Source organism: Hipposideros armiger, unplaced genomic scaffold, assembly GCF_001890085.2.
Source record: "Hipposideros armiger isolate ML-2016 unplaced genomic scaffold, ASM189008v1 scaffold_394, whole genome shotgun sequence".
Lineage (NCBI taxonomy): Eukaryota > Metazoa > Chordata > Mammalia > Chiroptera > Hipposideridae > Hipposideros > Hipposideros armiger.
The window spans coordinates 1,334,546-1,341,818 of NW_017731744.1; the positions used below are offsets into that span (position 1 = coordinate 1,334,546).

General features: G+C 38.1%; 1 protein-coding gene across 1 annotated transcript in view; it reads left to right on the forward strand.

Moving 5' to 3' along the window:
- The window catches only part of QTMAN (queuosine-tRNA mannosyltransferase), a 333,545-nt gene that overhangs the window by 105,427 nt on the left and 220,845 nt on the right, over positions 1–7,273 (forward strand). The gene's annotated exons all lie outside the window — the stretch shown is intronic.

Below are 7,273 nucleotides of genomic sequence, written 5' to 3' on the forward strand. Positions count from 1 at the left end.
CCGGGGCCCTCTGGCATCCCAAGCGAGTTCTTAACCATCGCGCCACTCGGCCGGCCCTCCTTCTTTCTTTCTTTCTTTTTTTTTTTTTAACACATGTAACACATATGGATGATTATGCAATAACATTTTTCTGCTTTCTTAGTACAGACACTTAGGAAATTAAGTGTGAAACTAGAAATTTTCAATTTTATTTACCTTAATTAAATATCTTATTTAAAAAGCCATACCTAATTATTTAAGGCACAAATTAACTTTGATATTTTACTTGAACTTTAAAACTTTGTGCTATTCTTCCCCATGTTTCTATTCAAAATTTAAATACAGAATAGTATTTCAGTTTCTAACACACTCGTCAAAGTACAGCTCCATATTCCTTACAAATAAATAAAAGAACTTGATCTGTTCACAATTATCTAAATGCAAGTATATTTTTAATTAATTGAGTATTACTTTTATTTCATGCTTTAGACAAGCAGTATTTGCAAAACCAAATTATAGCATTTGTTAATAACTATAGTCCCACTAGTTTAACTCTTGCTTTTTAATACAATTTTTTATAGCGATAGTAGTTAAAATAATTTGAAAACTACATTCAAGCTCCTGGATGGGAGTAAGCCTTTAGTAATTGGCTTATTTCATACAATTTAGCCTCCTTCCCTAAAGAAAAATTTATAGTTTCTTTTTTTTTTAAAAGGTTTTTATTGGGGTATTGGGGGGAAGGGAACAGTGCTGGGGAATTGGGGTAAGGGGAACAGACAAGTTGCTGTCGTTTTGTTCTTCAGTCTAGTTGTGGAGGACGGTGCTTCACTGGCCCAAGTTGGCACCATCATTGCGCTCTTCCCGGGGGAGGCAGATCAGTCGCCGGCTTCTGGACGGCTGCTCACAGTGGCTGCTGGCCACTCACGCTGGCTGCCGGCTACACATGGTAGCTTATGGCAGCCCACTGCATCAGGGGACTGCAGCCTACGCCATTGCCAGCGACTCATGGCAGCCCAGCTCCAGGTTGNGTCGCCGGCGATGGCATAGGCTGCAACCCCTGTTGCAGTGGGTTGCCATGGGCTACCGTGTGTAGCCAGCAGCCAGCGTGAGCAGACAGCAGCCGCCATGAGCGGCCGTCCAGAGGCCGGCGACTGATCTACCTTGCCCAGGAAGAGAGCAATGATGGTGCCAACATGGGCCAGTGAAGCAACGTCCTCCGCAACTAGACTGAAGAACAAAAGGACAGCAATTTGTCTGTTCCCCTTCCCCCAATTTCCCAATAAAAAAAAAAATCTTAAAACAAAACAAAACAAAACAAAGAACCAGCACCAGCAGTGCTCAGGGGTGGGAATGTGTGTGGACTCTTTGAAAACATGGTGAATCGTCTCTTGTGTGGAGTAATGATGTGTCTGTGAGAGTGATAGGAATCGAGGCACAAAAGGAACTTGGAACCAAACTGTCAGGGGTCTTGTTTCTTGTTAAATAATTCACTCTTCTGTAGAAATAACCATAGGTTTTTGAGGAGAGGACTGACGCTAAGATATATGTATTTCAGAGGAGGCATGGAAGACATTAAATGCAGTTGAGGTTGAACATGATGAGAAAGGCTGGGGCTGTAGGGCTTGGAAGGAGAGCTGATACCAGGGCCTGGGGCCGGTCAGCCAGAAGCCCTGGGGGTTGTTGATTTGTTCAGAGTTGTGCACCGGGGTCCTGGTTCCCAGTAGAGGGCACATTCCAATTTGGAGCCTTCTTTCCACCTCCAGTATTTTGGAACACTGTGGACCAGGCCTCCTTTCCCCACACCTGGGAGAGTAAGTATTTTAGCCTGAATTCTAGAAGAAAGCAAGAGGAGAAAAGGGCTGAGTGATTGTTGAGTGGGCGAGGAGTCTCTTCAACTCGTCTTTGTAGTTGGGATTTTGGCTCTCTGTACTTTTCTGGGCTCTTGGTTCATCTTCCTGAAGTAGAACGTTCTATTATTGGTCCCTCTTTGAGACCCAGCTCAAATGTTTTATAACATTTATCACTCTGTACTTTAATTTTATCCAGGCTTGAGGCCAGACACTATAATTGGGTCATCTTAATATCACAAAACACTCAGCATAATTTTTAGAATGCAACCATTCAATAAATGCTTGTTGAATCAAACGAGTTTGTTTATGCTTTGCGGTCACACAAACCTTCCCGCTTTTGGTGCATGCCAAGCATATTCCATCTCAGGATCTTGCTGTGCGGCCTGCCTGGAAGACTTTAGATCCAGATCTGCAAAGCCCCGCACCCCTCTCTTCTTCTGCTTTCTGTGTAGATAGATGTCATCTCATCAGCAGTGAGGCGTTCTCTGACAACCCCATTTAAAATACTACCCTTCCCCAGCCCCAGTTCTCAGCAACCCTTATCCTCTGTTACCCTGTGTTATTTTTCTTTATAACACCGGCCACCATCTGATGTACATTTACTTGATAATTGTTTTTTTCTTCCAACTGGAAGGAAATTCCTGTGATAACAGGAACATTAATTTTGTTACCTAATTTATCCACAAGCGCCTGGAACCATCATGGGCACATAGTAGGCGCAATAAATATTTGCCGAATGAATGGTAAAAATTAGACTGAAAGGATAAAAAAAAATTCATCTGCAGGTTTGTTTATAGGTTTCTGCAAGTGATGGTACTGTTATCAATTTTATAATATCAAGTCATTAATATTGCACTCAGAAAAATAAAAAACAAAGTCTATTTTCTGTAGATTGTGCCTGTGAAATCTAATTATGGATCAGTATTTGTTTTAAAAATATTTGAATGCCAAGCATATCCAGTAAGAAAACACTTTTATTATCCATGCCAGCTTAATTTTTAAGGCAGTGAAATGGAAGACTGTCATTTCAGCAAGCATCTTATTTTCATTTGTGAGAATAGAATATTTTGAATATTCTAATTGATTTTTGAGGATGATTTTACAAGAAAATAATGCTTGTCTCTGTACACTGTATATTTGACTTTAAAACAGGAAGAAACTAGGAACGGGCATGGCCAATTTTTGTTCCAAAAGGTGCGAGCTAATAAGTGAGTTTTGATAAATGTTGGGAGGAAGGTCATCAGTCTGAATGTAAAAGGAACCTCTTGGGCTATGGAAAACTTTACAGAAGACCTCATTTTAAAAATCATTTTATATGTATATTTAAAGTTAACGAAGAGATTGCAGACCGTTTATCATGAACTGAAGCTTCTCTTTTCATTGTATTTTACTGCAAATTCACTTGGATATTTTTCCAGAAATCTTAAGTCTGTAATTTGGCAGTAAAAAAGTTGGTTATCAAATCAATATTATTATATGGCTTTTCGTGTCATAAGAATTCCCTGTTGGAAACCCATAAAAACCCATTTTTCTCATCATAAACTTTATCTGTCACTTTCCCATGAGGTCAGAGTACTAATGTTGGAGGTGATCTGCTCTGGGACAGAGAGTCAACAACGTGGTGATAAAGTTTAAAAAATGCCACACGGAGCTTTCTAGTGTGGGATTTCTTTTTTATATCAACTCCCTGCTAATTTAAAACATGGGATGTTATATATTAATAGGTGTATGCTTAGTGTCCCTTTAAAAATATGTGAAATGATAAGTTTGTCTTTGATTTTTGCGTTTACAGATTTTATACTTTATTAGTGTTTTTGTGTTTTCTGGAGGATAATTCTTAATGAAATGTATACTTTTAGTGATAGATTGTTTTATTTCTAGATTTTAAGTTAAGTTTTTCAGTATAGATGGTTTTAAAAATGAAACATGATGAAACAGTTGCATTGGAAAACAATTCCAGTGATAATAGAGTTAGTTCTTAGTACTTGAAAATGAAATGTGGTGTTAAAACTGTAGAAAGTACTAGAACCTGGAGGCTCCATTGAAAAATATTTCTCTATCAAGTCTGAGTTGCTACTGGGTTAATGTTTATTGAGTATCCATTCACTTATTGCATGTATATAAATATAGGAAAAATCTGAATGGTTATGAGGAAATAGTCTTTTAAAATTGTAAGATTGTGTCTTCAGTAGTTGATCAGTTCCTTTTTTTTTTNGGTCATCTAACTTTTTCACACAGCCTTTTCAGCACTTCCAAATAGTAAACTTGGTTAACTGTTTGTCCAGTTGGTACAAATTCATAATGAATAATTTTCCTGATATCAAAAAAGGTTAGCAGCATCGCTGCAACAAGTTCGAGAACTTAATTATCAGACCTCGTATGCAACAAATGGATTTCCACAGAGAAATTGGAGTATGTTTCTTAAAGTAATCTAGATTACCAAAAGTTATAGGATAATTGTGGACATGCAAATTCACAATTGGTTTTATTCTAGCTAGAAAGGACAAGCTCTTAGTCTAAATCGATGAAGGAGGTGCCATTGATCGTGTATTTCAAATATCTCCTCTTTTTTATAGCTTTCTTTTGCTGGCAAAAATGCCTCTGGTTCTAAGTAGTAGAAAATCTTACTATGACTTAAATGAGTAAGGGTTTTATTTGTCTACTGCCATAAGAAATTTGGAGGCAGTTAGTTTACAGGTATCAGGGAGCCAGGTAATATCTTCCTTCTACACCATCCTTAGCTTGTAATTTTTGCTTCTTAGTTTACAGATGACTTTTATACCTAAAGAAATTGTGTTTACTTTAAAGCAGGAAGAAAAGTGAAGGTAGCTCAGAAACCTTCTCTTCTTGGGGAGCTTTGTCTTGTTCTTTAGAAAGGGATGCCCTTTCATCACGGGGACTTCCACCTACATCTCACTGGCCCAAAGTGTGTTATATAATTTCCTCTAGAGTGGGATAAAAAAAACAACTTCCCAGTCTCTAATAAAACTTAGCTTTCCAGCCTCTATTTTGGAGGAAAGCAAGGAGGAGACCTGGGGATGAGTGTTGAGTGAGCCATCCCAAGGTTTCAGGCAGCCTTCCCCAGTTCTTCTGCATAGTTGGTTGCTTGAACCATTGAATTTACAGGGTGCTTGGTTTATATAGTAATTTGCTGTCGGTTCTCTTTAGACATCCAGTACATATGTTTGGTGCTGTAATGGTATGTTTCTATGTCGGAGGACAGAAACTATAATTATGTCAGCTTGGTGTCTTTACACTTAGCATGATGCCTAGATGTAGAACCTCAATAAACACTTGTTGAATGAATGAATGGATTAATGAATATTAACAAATAAACTTGTTAATATTAGTGGCACAAATCATTTGTGCAGTAAGATTTTTAAGTTGGGAGGTGTTTGTACTACATTTATAGAATTGTTTGATATTGCTAAGGGGACATCAATGTAAAGGTGTCATTGCTGCTTTGAGTGGAAAATATCCAGTTATAAGGATTATAGGAAAATCCTCAAAATGGCTTAGTACCAGTGATTTTGTGGAGCATGTAGTTCATGAGTAAATAAAATATGTAATTTCTTTTTAACTCTTTGCATAGACTAATGTTTAAACAAAGATATTGTAGTATTCACATATTAAGAGCCCAATTTTTGAAGAAGTAAGCAATTTGAATGTATTCATAAGGCAAACAGGTCATTTGATAATTTATATTATTGATGTTGATTTACAAGAAGGAGTTATTAGATCCTTGAAAGCCTCATGGCTAAGGGCACACTAAATCAGATTTCCTCCTGTGGCATTTTGAATATATCAGTTCTTCTAATTCTTAGAGTCTTTGAAAGGTGCATATTTTTTTCCATATACATGCAAATGGTATGTACAATAGAAAAACATGTTCAAAAGAAACACTAAGAATTCATCTTTACATGTGCTTGCTTTGCCCTAACCTGTCTTAGAAGAAAGCAGGCTCCCTCTTCTTTCAAAACCTACAGGAGAGATGGCTCAGAGTATACCTTGGTAGCGTGAATCAGTGCCTCACAACTCCTCCAACGTCTAACCTAAATCCCTTCTGTTGTATTTCCATTTTGTCTCTGTTATTTTAACCTCAGAGGACAAAGCAACTACTATCCACAATCTCCCATACAACATCCCATATATAGCAGCACTATTTTAATAAATTTGCCCCTTTTCATTCATGATCGCAGAGTTTTTGGTACCTTAATTAAAACAACCTGTGCATGGACAAAGCTCATCTCACAGTAGGAAATGTATTCAAGTATCTGGAACTCAAATTTTCTATATGAGCAGTTTATAGTCACTGAAAATAAAGGAAGCCCTTTTAACATTCAGAAGCAGTCGTGGGAGAGAGTTCCTACATAATCACAATTTAGGCAAGAGTTTCCTAGATTTGGACCCATAATTGGGTATCAATAGTCAGTCTCTTTTGGCCCTTAAGCTGCTCTTTTGGTCACACTTTAGGAAGTAATAATTTATAGGCCAACACTTTGCACTTAAAAATATTGCATTAAATTCAGCCCTTTCTCACTGTTTTCACCCTGTATTCTTAGCAATCAGTATAGTATTTGGCCTACAGCAGGCACTTGATAAATATTTGTTAAATGAATTGTTTTAATATCCCTTGGTAATACTTGCTAATATAGACAGCTTTATGCTTTGTCTTTCCCCATTCCTCTTTAATTTTATTATATGCTGCCCAATAAGCATTCATAGTTTACTTTTTGTTTTCTTTGGCTTCTCCTTCAATGATATCTGCAGTGATTTAGAACTTATTTGAATAGGTCAGTGCAATAGTAATGCCTGGACAATTCACTTTTTGATGCAGCTGTAATTTTCAATCCAGGAATACTTCTTTTTTTTCCCCTCCCTCATAAGGTGAGGTGTAGCCTATTGATGAAAATTCAGAATACGTTCATTGCAGGGCTGTTGTGTGCAAGGTACTTGGCTGATTGTGCATAGTTATAAACGTGAATTGTACACACACTTTGCTGCCAAGGTACCAAAATCTGGTTGGGAAGAGACACATACGTGCTATACAACTATAGTACACATGGGATTGTGGCCACTGCTCTGACTGGAATATGAGCCTAGTTTGGTGGGACTACAGAAGAAGGAGTGATAACTTCTGAATGGCAGAATATGGATGCGCAATTGACTAAAGCCTTCCGGGGTGAGAAAAAATTTTAATGGAATTTTGAACTATACGTAGGAGCTTGGCAGATGGTAAAGGTGACAGGATTCCAGGAAGAAGAACCAGCACTGGGCCGGCCAAGTGGCGCGTTGGTTAAGTGCTGGCTTGGGATGCCAGAGGGCCCCAGTTCGGATCCCACATATGAGGGCCAGTGACACTGCCCTCTTCAGCTAAGATGTTGAACAACAGCTCAACCTGGAGCTGGGCTATAGAGATACATTGCTATTTTAGGGAGATTACT